General features: G+C 49.3%; 1 protein-coding gene across 2 annotated transcripts in view; it reads left to right on the top strand.

Annotated features, from left to right (window-relative positions):
• The window catches only part of CANX (calnexin), a 44,959-nt gene that overhangs the window by 15,214 nt on the left and 16,067 nt on the right, over positions 1-13,678 (top strand). Inside the window, exon 1 of one of the 2 annotated variants that reach the window (XM_050312218.1) lies at positions 9,310-9,383. The exons of the other annotated variant lie outside the window; for it this stretch is intronic. The gene's annotated coding sequence lies outside the window, so the exon portion shown is untranslated. Of the gene's footprint in view, positions 1-9,309; positions 9,384-13,678 lie in introns of those variants that run through there. 2 annotated transcript variants of the gene reach the window in all.

The raw sequence follows: 13,678 nt of genomic DNA, 5'->3' as shown, positions 1-13,678 counted from the left end.
CATTGTGTGATTTATCCCTCGGAGTACAAACTCAGTGTGCATCAGAGATGTGCCTCAGCCTGTTTATCCAGACTGATTTCGGGCAGACATTCCTGACATTTATATATCTGTGGCATATCAAAGAGGTCACATAAATGTTCTCAAGTGTTCAGTTATAGCGAGATTTCGAAGGGCTAAACCAATCCCTGGGCAGCTGGAATGTTGCCACATGGAGCAGGACCACTGCTTACAGAGCTTCTCATCCCAGTGAGGGTGAAGAGATGATTGACTTTAAATAGGAAAAACATCAGAAGTAATTTTCCAAAAAAGCAAGATGGAAAGCTGAGTCTGTGGAAAACTATATAAATGAGTATATATACTCACTAAGTTAGGGATAGTTTGGAGAAATTTTTGAAAAAGCTTTCTTCTAATGGAATTTGGTGACCTTTATCTGTATGCATATTAAATATGACTGGAGGGCACATCAGTACAAAGGCAATGCCAAAATTCACCACTTAACCCATCATCAAAAGGCATTGATACATGCAAATGAATAATACTCCTTCTTTTATGATCGACATATGTTAAAAATATTAATTACATCCCTCTCTTGCCCTGCCTTGTGTTATTGTCACACAAGAAAAGTCGTCTTCATATGTTTTGCCAGTTTTCCTACTCCCTGTTCAGCAGAATGTCAGAAATAGCAAATAAATAAAACAGAACAATGCAAGAAAGGCAACTGCACTTCTGAGTAGTTCGAAGAACAATAAATCTCTGGAGCGGTAAGTGCATATGGCAGGGAGGGGGAGGATTTCCCTTTGCAGAGGGACAAACAAGCCTTTCAAACATCTTTGGCAGCTCTTATGTTAACACACACTTAGTATTATCCCATAATGATATGGGGGAAAAATTGCAAGGCTACAGAGTACATCAAAATACATCAAAGTCTGAAGAGGGGTCATGGAGCACAGCTTCTCTTTTTCTAAATTATAGAGGTGAAGAAATGGAACTATTCAGCCTTTCTATCCTGTTTGTACAGAAAGCCAGATACAGGCCAGCACTACCTGGTTATGAGGGAGCGCTGGGCAGGGCATTGGAGAGGGGCAGAGTGCAGGCAGCTCTAAGGAAACATTTTCCAGGGAGGAGACTGGAGTTCCTGATAGGTCTCCTGTGAAGGAGAGACCCTTGGCTTGCCAGACACAGAGTCAGGGGAATTCTTCTGAAGTGGGGAGGTGATGCTGTGTAAGGTCATATCTGCAGGGATGGGGCAATCAGGAGGGCAGTGGTCCCTCTGCCTTACAGTGACTTTTCACACCACAGTCCTGTCCCACATGGGGTTAAGGGAAAGGGGGTGATTTGGAGGGAGGTCTGCAGCAGGTCCTCATGGAGCTGCTCTTCCCTCCTTGCTTAGTGCTGCGGGACTGCACCCAGTGGAACCTGAGCCCTGCTGAGTGTCCTGCCTTGTGTCACCCTGTTCATAAACCTGGGCCATAGCTCGGCCAGACAAACACGGAGGATGAGGCCACAGAGTGTCCAGCCATCAGCATGGGACAAGGGATGATGCCCATTGAGGGCAGAAGGTGCTGGGGACAGTGCAGCTGGATGTGCTGGGAAACAAACGGATGTTTCTGTAGAGCTCCTCTGACGTCAGAGGTGTCAAAGTTTTGAAATATGTCTTTGGAATGAACCAAAGGCAAATGATGCAGATGAGAGCAGGTCATCACTTGGACTGCTGTTCTTTTAAACTCTTCTGCTGTCACGCCCCCAAAAGATGCCCTGAGTGGTGTGCTGGGCAGGGAACAGAGCCCAGGTACTGGGGATGGTGCCAGCGAGGGGCACACACACTGTGAGGCTGCAAGCACAGTGTGAGCAGAGTGAAGAGGCTGCTCACGTCACAGAAATCACTGAGTCCAGAGGAACGTAAACAGGCTCTGTTACTTCTCCCAAATCTGAAGGAGAAATGAAACAGAGCCAACCTCCACATCTCCAGCTGGCACAGGACCAGGGAGAGAGACCAGGGTCACAAGGTCAAGATACGGGTGTGGGAGCAGATGCGTTTCTGGTTACTGGCCATCATTTGTTGTAGCATTTGCGTGTCAAGAGCCTGGCCGAGGTCAAGCTCATCTGTGAGTACTTGACACTGATGGCAGCTGCAGGGGGAGCTGTACTGGGGACAGTCCCTGGGGAGAGGTGCACAGGAGTGTGACTCCTCTGGCCTCATGTGGAGCCCAGACGCTGCGTGAAGCTGCCCCAGCCCTGCTGTCCCCCAGCAAGGGCAGATAACTCCTACCTTATCTCAAGTTAGGGGGCACCATTTAAGATACCAGAAGTGAAGACTCATTCTGAGCCTTTCTCTTTCTGTCCCAGCTCCTGAGTTGCAAAGCGGGGCTAAGAGCAGTCTCAGAGGTGCCACTGGGACAAAGCACCCATCCTAGCACTGATCTTCTTCCAGGACCTTCTGAGCGACTTCAGCTTCCCCAGCTATTGGGGTACTGGCCCACAGAGGCAGGCAGTGAGGGGCTGTTTCCTGGGAAGCCAAGACAGACAGACAGACAGACAGGCAGACAGAGGCTGTAGGTTAGAAAAATTTACTCTTCCTGAAGGTTTTTGAGAAGTGTCAAGAACAGAGATCTTTGGCCAAACATGAGAAACCAGCTCTCAGCAGTCACAATGCAGTGACCAATCCCACACTGGGACAAAGGACTTGCTTTAAAACCACCTGGGTTTATTTTTAGGGTGTGAAATGGTTGCATGATACAATTGTGTAAAAGATCGAATTACTAGAAACAGTGTTAAATACCAGCCTTGCCTGCACACCCTTGCTTTTAATCACTGGGAGGCCAAAAAGGCAATTGAAGTGCTCTTCTTTGATTTCTGAAATAACTCTAAGCATCATTTCCTTTCACTGCCTCATAATCAAATAGCAGTGGAAGCAAGGCCCACACTCGGCAGGGAAGCCCAGAGGAAAGGCTCTGGTATTCCTTTGGAATGAGTCAGGATGGGCATTAATGTTTGGTGTGAATACGGTCAGAAGGTTTTGTCTCCACTTTGTCTTGAACAAGTAGCTCCAGATCAGAGCCCTTTGTCTGATGCCAGGGAGGACTTCAGGGATCTTGTGGGTGCTTGTCGGTGATGTGGACAGCCTTGGCTTCCCATCCAAAGGGTTTCCAGATGCCTACAAAGATAACACAGACCTCACAGGCTGCATCTCAGGTTCACCCTACACTTCAGGGACCTCCTGGGTCAGATACAATATAAACACAGATATGTTCATGAAAGAAACCTCCAGTACATCTCCACAGCACACACCTTCTGCCCATTACCAGATGCTTTCAGGCAAGGGCTCAGACTGACAACAAATGAATGAAAGGAAATTTACTTCTGTAACCACTCGAAGGAGGGAGGGAATGCCCACAGCGCTGTAATGTTGTTTTGGTTTTACCGGCCACAGCAATAAAAGAAAATACAGGAGGATCACCAGGCTGGACCTGCTGAGGTCACCTTTGCTGCACACAGGTCCATAAAATGGGAATGAAGCAGGGACTCGCTGTGGTCCTGCTCTCCATCCTCCTGCCACATCTGTGCGGACTCACTGTCATCCCTGGGCACAGCAGGGCTTGGCAGCCGGGGCACTCCATGGTGACAAAGTACTCGGCACACCCTTTGTTCCTGCTGGGCTCCAGAGGCCAGGCAGCCGCGGGGCCACCTCCCGACCCAGCACTAATCCTTTCCTAGGAGATGTTTATCACAAATACTAGCAGGAGCAAATCCCATAAGCCCTTCACTCCTGGCTGCTTTGCTCCCAGCAATCGGGGGTGGAAATCTGTTCACCGTTTCCAACTAACTAACTGGGCATCAGGGGGCTCAGAAGTGCCTGCACTTTTTGGGGATGTTGGTAAAGGGCTGCCAGGAGCTGGGATCTCCTGAGAGGCTGAGAAGCGTTGGAGACACGTCTCATTCCCAGAGGCACAGTTGGAGCCGTCAAACCGTAGCGTTTGCTTATCCCCTTCCTTCCTGGCAGAGAACAGAGCCTTCTTCTGCAGAAAAGAGGCGGAGTTTCAGAGCGGCTCTGCAGGGAGGGGAGGGCAGGAGAGGCCAGGAAGGGTGCGAGAAGGGGGCCCCAAACCACACGCCCTGTGCAAGTGCCTGGCGCCGTCTTGGGAGAAGCAGCCCGGGCTGAGAGGGAGATCCGTAGTGCATTTTTGCCGCCAGACGGCAGCGGGGAGCTGCGGATGAAACAGCGGGTGCGGGTGCAACCCTACCAGAGCGAGGAAGGGGTGTTCTGCCTGCAAAGGGAAGGATCCCAGCCTGGGATGAACGTGCTGGAGATCTTCTGGCTGCTCCTTGGGGCAGAACTTCTCTGTCAATGCACAGATTACCTTCTTGCCAGACAGGGTTAGGTCAGGAGCACCCCAAGTAGTGGAAGGAAATACAGACCACTGTGGTTCAGGGATCCAAACTCAGTCCTGGCAAGGCAGTGGGGAGGGAGCATCTCTGACCAGACTGGGGAGTGGCTGGTGATTGCAGGAAGGTGGGTTTGTGACCTTAGTTAGAATCTGAGGTCAGGAAACGGCTCTTATGTAATTTCCATTTATAGGGTAGTATTTTCACCTGTTTATTAATAAATTTGTGTGGTAACTGAGAAATGGACATAAACCCTCAGCACACACAGACTTACTGCTGTCACCCTGCAGTGAGCACAGGCAGGGATGCCCCCCCAGCAGAGTGCCTTGAGCAGGGACTGCAGCGCTGCTGTTGTTTTTGGAGAGGGAGCTAAATGTGACAATCCCTGTGCCCTGCAGCTCCCATCTGTGACCCACTGGTTATTGGAGGATACAGTGAGTGCTCATGAAATCCTTGCTGGCTGGTTGCAGCCACCGTGGCCGCGGTGCAGCTGTGCCTTGTCCCCTCCCTGTGGGCACGTGCTCCTCCTCACATCTCACACACCACTGCGAAGGAGCTGTTTCTGGGAAGAGCTTTTCCCTGGGAGGGTTGTTTCTCAGAAGCAAGTCCCTTCTGCACGTTACTGACTTAGAGAGCTCTTGATGGCAATTTAAGAGGTTGTCAAGCTCAGTTTTCCACCTGGGCCATCTACCAGAAGATGATGTTCCACACCAGGGACAACTGAATAGGACGTATGTCCCACCTGGACCACTGTGACTGATAGTGGAGTGTTTTACCACCAGCCTGCCTTCATCGGCATCACTGGGTGTCAGAGGCTCAATTTCACAAGTTGTTCAAGCATATCTATGTCTGAGCTGCTCCCAAAAAAGCCAGTTCTGTGAATCCAGCAGAGATAAACCACATGTCCTTCAGCTGATTTCCTTTCAGCCAGGACAGGTGCCCAACACCAGCCATGGCACAGCCACACGAGCACACAGGAGGAGGCCACATGGAGGGGGACACGCTGGTAATATGAAGAGAAACAGGCTCAGTGTAAAACCACATGCAAGATTTAAGTGAAAACAGTGGAGAAGTCTAAAAAAATAGGAATCAAAAGCCAGCGTGCAAAGTACCGACCACATCTGGATTTCTGTCTTCCTTCAAAGAAGAGAGTGGTGATGGTTTTTTGGTCAGACACAGAGAAAGACCCACTGAAATGACTGAAATGCTGGTTTTCTGTTATTCAGCCTCTTCAGCCCTAGGAGCTGATGATTGCAAATGGGAGAGTGGTCCATCTGAGAGGTTAAGTGCTGCTAATTCCTTGTTTATTGATTCCAGTAAATTGGGATTAGGACAGGCCAGAGGTTTGAGGTGGCCTTGTGCTGTTTACATGGCATGTCAGGAATGCAGCAGCTCTACTGTGATTTTGCCTGTTTTCTGGTGGTGAAGGCAGGCAGCTGCAGAGAGGGAGCACTGTGCTGAGGCCAGCTCAGTTATCCCAGGGCTGCATCTGGGTCCCAGATGCCTGGCTTCTCCTGCAGGGCTGGAGGAATTCCTGTCCCCTGAAGCCAAGGGGTGAGTGGGCTCTTGGAAAATCCTAGCCATGGGACCCTGACATGCCCTGGAGCAATTACGTGTTGGTATGGGAGAAGAAGATGTTCCTTCCTTCCTTCCTTCCTTCCTTCCTTCCTTTCCTTCCTTTCCTTACTTTCATCCTTCTTCCCCTTTCTCCCATAAATAATATACCCATTTACCTCTTTCCTTTCTCCCTGGGATAGTGCATATTTGAATGGTATTTCAGTTGCTATTAATTTCCTTATCTTATGTCCAGACTAAACCTACACTTGTTGTCTTGTCTTGGGCAACTCTGAGTTTCTGGGCAACTCTGAGTTTCTGAGTCCCAGAAGTTTTCTGTACAATTCCTTTTCCCAGGGACACTTCCCAGCCTGTGCAAATGGCATCAGGTGGATGGGTTACCTTCTTCCCCCCACTCAGTGCTGTGTCTGCCTGTCTCCTCCCAACTGTGAGTGCTCTTCTTCTGCTTCTCTGTTCGGTCTTTTTCCTACTTATCTGCCTCACCTTACTAAAATTAATTTATAGCACTTCTTACATTCATGTTTATCAGCTCTGAAAATGGCAGGGCTTCGTTATTTCCTTTTTAGACACTTATCCTCCCCCCATTTTGATAATACTCGCCTATCTTTTCCCATTCAGGCATGCTCTCCAGAGATGCCACTGTAAAGAAATATGTTTTCCATGGAAAGCATACCAGGGCGTGTGGACATTGCCCCATACAGAGAGGAGAGCTTGTCTTCCCTCCTGCAGTTCAAAGTTTGAAAGAGCAAAAGTCAGTGCTCTCCTGCTGGTCATCTGCCTTGCCTGCTGCTCTCTGCCGGTGTGGTGTCCCTCACGTCCCCCCACTCCGACCTGCTGGATTTTCCAACTGCTTCTTGCCAGTTTTCCAGAGGAGAGGAGTCTGAAAAGATGTACTGGTCGTGCTTGAGATGCAAGGGGAGCTCTAGCAGTGTGGTGATGGCCTGCAGGGATTAAGGAAGGAAGAATTCTTTGGAGAGGGAATTAAGGAAGCACCAGTGGAAGGCGTGGGAGGTTTCTCTGTCTGGTAACGCTCACAGCAAGAAAAGTTACCCAAAATGCAACCATTCAAAGCTGTAGTGCACTTATAAACTGAGGATTGCCTCTCACCTCTGAGCTGTGCATGTTCAGGCTCTGCCAGTCTCGCCACACTGACCGATTTCTGCCTTTCCAACTTCACTGCCAAAGTCAGAGATCAGCACGCTCCCCGAGTGTTTGTCAGTAGAACAAGGCAAATCTGTTGCAATAAAGCCTGAACGCACCAAAATGTTTTTCCTTGACAATGTCATGTTTGCCATGTGGTATCTGCCATGCTCTTTCTTTCATCATCCCTGCCCTGGCACTCCAGAGTCTAAAAATATCACCTTCTCAGCTGCCAAAGCAGTTAAATCTCTGTACATGTTTCTTCTGTTTCCTTTATTCATCTTTTTTTTGTTTTTCTTCTGGATTATCTCTCTCTCTTGTGTTGGTTTTGTATTCCTTTTATCTAAGTTCAAACATCTTGAAAATCCCAGCATAGGATATGCTTTTAGCAGGTTTGTTTTTTTTTTTTTTTTAACTTATGTTGCTCTGTTCCCTTGGATGACAAAGCAGCACAGACAGGAGCCAGCTCCAGGACTGCCTGCCTGTGCCATGATTCAGCAGGTTGTAAAAGGAAGGAATGTCTTCTCTTATGGGAAAGGGTGGGAGAGAAAGGGAAGCATGCACGACAGGCATGTGTATGTATTTGACTTCCTGGTGCTTCTGTGATTGCAGTCGGAATATTACACCATCCTGCAGTTGTGTTGCAGTTAGAAAAGTGTTTCAAGAGAGGGTCTTGAAAGAGATTTGGTGGAAAAATGGGCTTAGACTAGGTGGAGGAGGGAGCTTGCTAAAATATATTGCTTTGTTACTCTCTAAAGTATTCCTCTGTGGTGTTTTTAGGTTCTTATTTAAAGCACTTGGTATCTCCTGTGCTGCTATTTTTGTGGCTATTGCTATATTGCTGTAGTCCACGGCTATTTCCCTGCCTGTCTGTCTGCACCTTCTCTTCAGCCTCTGGGTGCAGCTCAACATGGAAGGTTTAGGAGCCAGCGTGGTGGCTTTCTGAAAAAACGTGTTTGCTTCCAAACTTCGGCGCAAGCAGGGATTTGCTGATTTCATTTCTGCTGAGCCTTATTTCTGAACGCCGGGGCCCTGCTTGCATTGTCCGAACGCGGTGGAATTTTCTCTGTGGGGAGACTTACGCTGCTGACTCATTGCATCAGCTCAAAACAGATTTATGTTTACAAAGGGGAAAAACACCACCCTTTTCTTCCTTACTTTTTTCCTGCCCTTCCTAGCGATGTTGGATTTGGTATTTCTACAGAATAGCTGTCTCCTGGGACGTGCTGCAGCCCACAGCCCACACGGGCCTTTGCTTTGAGCTGGGTGGTTCAGGCACAGCTTTCCACCGAAATGTTCTCAGCTGGGGCAGCTCAGAGACAAGTTTAAAGAGTTGTTACTGACAGGGTACCAGGAGCCTGTTCTCTTACTGTGGGTCCACATTCTCTGCCCTCCCACATGGTGGGACACAGGGACTCCTCAAGTTTAATCCTGTTGTGACAGTGGTTTGATCCCATCAAACCCAGTGCCTCCTTCAGCCTCTCCGTCCCACTCGGCACGGCAGAGCCAGTTATTCCTGCATTGCCCTGCATTTCTGTACCAGTTCGATGCACAAACGTTGAGTATTTTGCGGTATTTCACCTCTACAGAAATACATTTTGGAAATGCAGCACTGCTTAAAGCTTCTGGGTGTTCCAAACCCATTGGAGAGTGCGTTCTCCATTTTATTGAGGCCTCATCTTGTAATTGAACAAAAAAAAAGACTGGACACATTGAATTTTCTGAACAGGCAGGAAAACCCAACCCCCACTTTTTAAAGAACTAAAGAAGGAGAAGACATAAAGGTGGCTTTGCAGGGTAACAGGAGGGTGTTGTGTGAGGCGGGTGAGGGCCCTGGGGGGGGGAGGGTGTGAGGAGGCGCTGGCCCCGCCCCCGCCCGCCCCTTACCGCCCCCTACCGCCCGGCCCGCCCCGCCCGCCACCGCAGCGCTCCCGGGCCCAGACCCGCTGGGGCCCCGCCCACCCCCCAACGACCTCCCGGCAGCCGCCCAATCGCGCAGCACTTCCTGCACCTCGGCCGGCCAATAGCGGCGCTCCACGAAGGGCAGCGCCGTTGGGGGCGTGTTTGTGGGCGGTCCGGCCGCTGAGCGGCGTGGCCGCCGGCCAATCAGAGCGTGAGACCGGCTGCCAGCGGGGCGGGCGCGCGGGCCGTCCGCCAATGGGAGGGGCGGAGCGCGGTGGGGCGGGGGCGGGGCCAGCGCGCGGCGGAGAGGCGGGCGGCGGGCGCGCGGGCACGTGACGGAGGCGAGGGGAGCCCGGGGGCGGCGGCGGCCGGGGCGGCGCGGGGTGAGTGTGTCCGTCCTTCCATCCCTCCGTCCGTCCGTCCGTCTGTCCCCCCGCCGCCTCCGCAGCCGCCGCGGCTCCGGCACAGCAGGGCGGGGCAGCGGCGAACGGGCCCGCCAGGGGTGAGGGCGGCGGGGCGGCCGGGCCTGTCGGGGGCGTGCGGCGGGGCGCGGCCGGGCCCCAGGGCGGGGGCGGCCGTGCGGGGCTCGGCCCCGTGCGGAGGTGGGTGCGGACCCCGGGAGTCGGGGCGAGGCCTCTGCGGGCGGGGGCGGGCGCGGGGCTGCGGCGGGTCCCGCTGGGCACCCGCAGGGCTCGGGGCGGCCCGGGGGGAGCGGCGGCTCTTCTGGTAAGTTCTGTGAGTGCCGGGCCGGGCAGCGGTTGGAGCCGGGGGCGCTGGGGCCGGGAGAGGCCTGGGCTGAGGGTGGGAGGTGGATGTGGGTTGGATGTGGTCTGGGTTGGGTCTGGCTGCGTATTCCCAGTGTCAGAAATAGCCGCGAGGCGCCCGAACGCGCTCCCCGTGAAGCCCCGCAGAGCGGGGAGAGGAGGAGGGTGCGGAGCGTGGCGTGGGGCCTGGCTCGGGCTGAGCCGGGGGAAGGAGAAGCCTCTGGAAAGGGGGAGCTCGGGGCGCAGAGCTGGAGGCCAACAGGTGAGGTGCTCTCTCTGCAGGTCTGAGAATTGAGAATCCGAGGGGCTTAAAACGTGCACTTTAATTTTAGCCACCCAAATACTGTTCACGTTGGGAGTCTTCAAAATAGTGTTTAAATGACACCTCAGGTCTCATTTCTGGCTGAAGATTGTGTTGTGTGCTCTTAAAACAGAAAAAACCCACACCTTTGAATTAAAGCGTGTACAGCTCACTGCTTTCTTCCCTGTTCCGATTCTAAAGAGTGAACTTTCACATGCAGATTTGTGGTAAGAACTTTCTAGGCTGCAGAAAGAGAAATGCTGCAGGTGATTTGGTTGTGAGGGGAAGCAGATCTGTACTAATGGTAGTAGTAATATTGAAGATCCAGACTCGAATATGATGAGTGTTAACAGAATTAATGCTGCAGTGTTTCTGCAGACCATTGTGGAAAACCCCTTCTGGAACTTAGGTAGAGTGTGTTAGATGTATGAAAACTGGTCTCTAGGCATGTAACGTATTTCTAAATGCAGTGTGTTTACTTAACGTTGTCAAGCAAGCATAGTTAACCCACAGGTTTTATGGAAGAAAATTACCCATTGTGGCTTTGGTTGTTGCTAAAATACTGCAGGGAGATAGCGGAACTATAATAATGCATGAGGTAATGCAGATAAAATACTGGTTAAATATAGGTTGAAGTGTCTTACTCTGGTTTCATGCTGATGCACTTGACTTAAAAGACCACCTTACTGATGATTTGGCCATATTAGGTGGGCTTTTCCAAAACACTTAATAAAACTAGGAAAAGCTTTGAGTAAAACTATGTGTTTGTATTAAGTCTTAGTATTTCTAGTTTTTTAAAAATAACATTTTGAAGAAGATGTTTGTACAATTCACGGGTAATATCAAGAGCTGTTTGTAACGTGTAAACTGTTTCGAAATGAACTGCCCTCCTAGGAAAGGAATCTAATGTGAAACAGTAACAAAGTTTCCAACTTCCATCAGGTTACTGTGGCATTTGGTGTGCTGCAGCATTCCACCCTCAGTAAATGAATAAATCCTTTACTGAGAATTCGCTGTGATTTGTACTTAGCCCTGCCCTTTACTTCCTTTTCTGGCCCTTCAGTTTCTGCCTCTGGTAGTAATGATGGTGGCAGCCTGTTCTTGCTGGAATCAATTCTGTAGCAGGGCAAACTTGAATTGATTTCTAGTCTTGAAAGATCTTGGGGTGCCTCCAGATCTTCCCCCACCTAATATAATTTTCCGAGCAGCCCATCTGTTTTATGGTCAAAAAGCCTCACGGCTGTGTCTTCACCCTCCAAGGACTTCCAGTTCTGCTGGAAGGATATCTCTGCTGACAAACAGTGTCTGCTGTTTGCTCCTGTGCTGTACCCGCACTGTTGTACATTATTTTTAGAAACTGGCATATTTGAAATGCCTATTAAAAGCAAGCCTTGTTGTTGTCCCCTTTCCCACCTAATCCCTTGCCTGGTTTGTGCTCCTTACAACCCAAACAAGAGGCAGCTTTTTCTGTGGGGCTCTCCAAGAGAGGTTTGGCTAATCCTTCACAGGAGACTTTTTTTCCTCATGTAGCAGTGTATCCTTAAAAAAAAAAGTGGGGGAAAGGGGGGCAAACCACCCCCACAGAGAGCTCCTGCCTCTGGGCCCTTGTAAGCAAGGTGGTTTTGCTTTAGCCCTGTCAGCTGTTCATCGAGTTATAATGTTAAAGGCAGAATCTTCACAGTGCTGGAAATTGTCTGGGCTGCAAAACTGAATATATAAGGGGAAAAAGTGTTGTCTGCATCATATGAATTTCTGCATATATATGAACATAATTTTGTTATACCCTCCCTTAGAGGGGTGGTGAGGTGCTATACTGGGAGTTGATAATACAGTGTTTGACCTCACAGTTGCTCAGCTTTGCTGTATGTCCATCCCCCAGGTGTGCCCAAAGATAGGTCAGGCAGGTGCAGGTGACAGACCTGTGCTTGAAACTGTGACATTAAGCTGACTCTGCTGCCAACAGCTTTGTTTCCTTTATCCTTGGCTACTTCATCTCATGGTCCTTCCACTTGTACTGCTACAGCTCTTTGCTTTTGCTGGGTTGGCCTGGGGTATTGATTCAGGGTTAAAATAACAGGGCAGAAGGACTTCGAGCCATCTTAAACCAACTGCTGGTTCATCATGAGGCTGTGTAAACAGTTACCCTGGCACCGCAGAGGAGGCAGGATGTGGAGGGCAGAGAGATTGTGAGCTGTACAAGAGATTTCCTCTGCTCATCAGTAGTTCTGACTTTAGGAAACTAGTGCACTACCAAGTAGGGTAACCAAACCTTTACTCAGAAACCACAGAAAACTCGTTTGAGAGGGAAAAAGGATATCTGTGTCTCAGCTTTTCTGTTCTTGTCTCTTTGCATTTTTTTTCTGTGTTGTGATGAAATTTCTTTACTTTTGTGTCTCTACATTTTTCTTCCCTAATTCTTGCCTTGTATGAGGATGCATTGTGCTTGCTTTTACTGGTGTGCTTCTGCTGTAAATACCACACTGAAATCCAGTGTTTGGAGCACAGGACTTTGCTAGCAGAATTTGCTCTTCCTGTGCTTAAGTTGTTCAGCTGAGACTTCAGATGCTGCTGAAATAGAAACCACTGATGCTCATCCAGTTAAACTGCCGAGGTGTAGTTCGTAGTAAGTGACTTATTTTTAGTAAGGCCCATTTAATATGACTGTTAATTCTTTTAAAAAATGAGTAAGTACTAAACTACATAGCCAGTAGTCATTCAAATGTAGTTATACATTCTGAAATATGCTGTGTTAAGAACTGGTTTGATGAACCACTGAAATAGATTAGTAACCAAGGAGATGATTAAACTGGTTTTGCAGGCTCTGTTTGACCTGACAGGGAAGTTACTACATAGAATGTTCTGGAAGTATGATAGCAGAGGACTTGAACATCTTTTTTGTGAGCCCTTTCACTCTGTTCCTCCACAGGACATGTGTATGTTAGAGAGAATGGTGACAACTGTTTGCTGTATGAGTCAAGTGTTTCCAGTGTCATGCCAATAATTGAAAAGAACTTTTCCCTTTATGCCCAGAGGAAAGGGCAATTCTAAATAAAAATTAGTCTCTGAAACCACATGACTTTCTTGAAAGCTTTGAACTCCAAAGGCAGCAATCCTGTATCCACGTGTTGAGAGTGCCACTTTTGGGGCAAGACGCTGATTCTCTCCCTGAATCTCCAATTTGGTTTCATTTTGACTTTTCACAAAGTGAAGTCTGTAGTGCAGCTGTTCCAGGTGTCTCTGTTCAGTGCTCTGCTATAAGTCCTGTAAATTCCAGGGGAAAATACCTCAGCCTTTTGACAGTGAGGTGAACAGTGCTTAACTACCAGCTCGTAGGTTTTCTGGTTTAGAAACTGCCTGTGGGTGGGCACAGAGGGAAAACAAGTGATCTGTAGCCCTGGCAGTGTGAACTCTCTTCCTAGTTTGTACTTTGGGATTAGCCTGCAGTAGTTTTCCCTGTGGTCTCAGTGGTGTGCCAATGTCTGTAAGTGTCTGAAGACCATATTTAAAAAAAAAAAAGTAGATGGAGTTTTAGTCATCTCTGGCTTGAAACGTTGTTATGGTGAAAGGAGGGTTGCACTGAAGTAGAATGGAGACGTCAGAAGCTCTCACCTAT

This window comes from Myiozetetes cayanensis, unplaced genomic scaffold, assembly GCF_022539395.1.
Source record: "Myiozetetes cayanensis isolate MyiCay16 unplaced genomic scaffold, myiCay2020 scf17, whole genome shotgun sequence".
In the NCBI taxonomy this organism is placed as follows: Eukaryota; Metazoa; Chordata; class Aves; order Passeriformes; family Tyrannidae; genus Myiozetetes; species Myiozetetes cayanensis.
The sequence above is the reverse complement of the archived record's forward strand: the minus strand, read 5'-3'. Positions and strand labels throughout refer to the sequence as shown.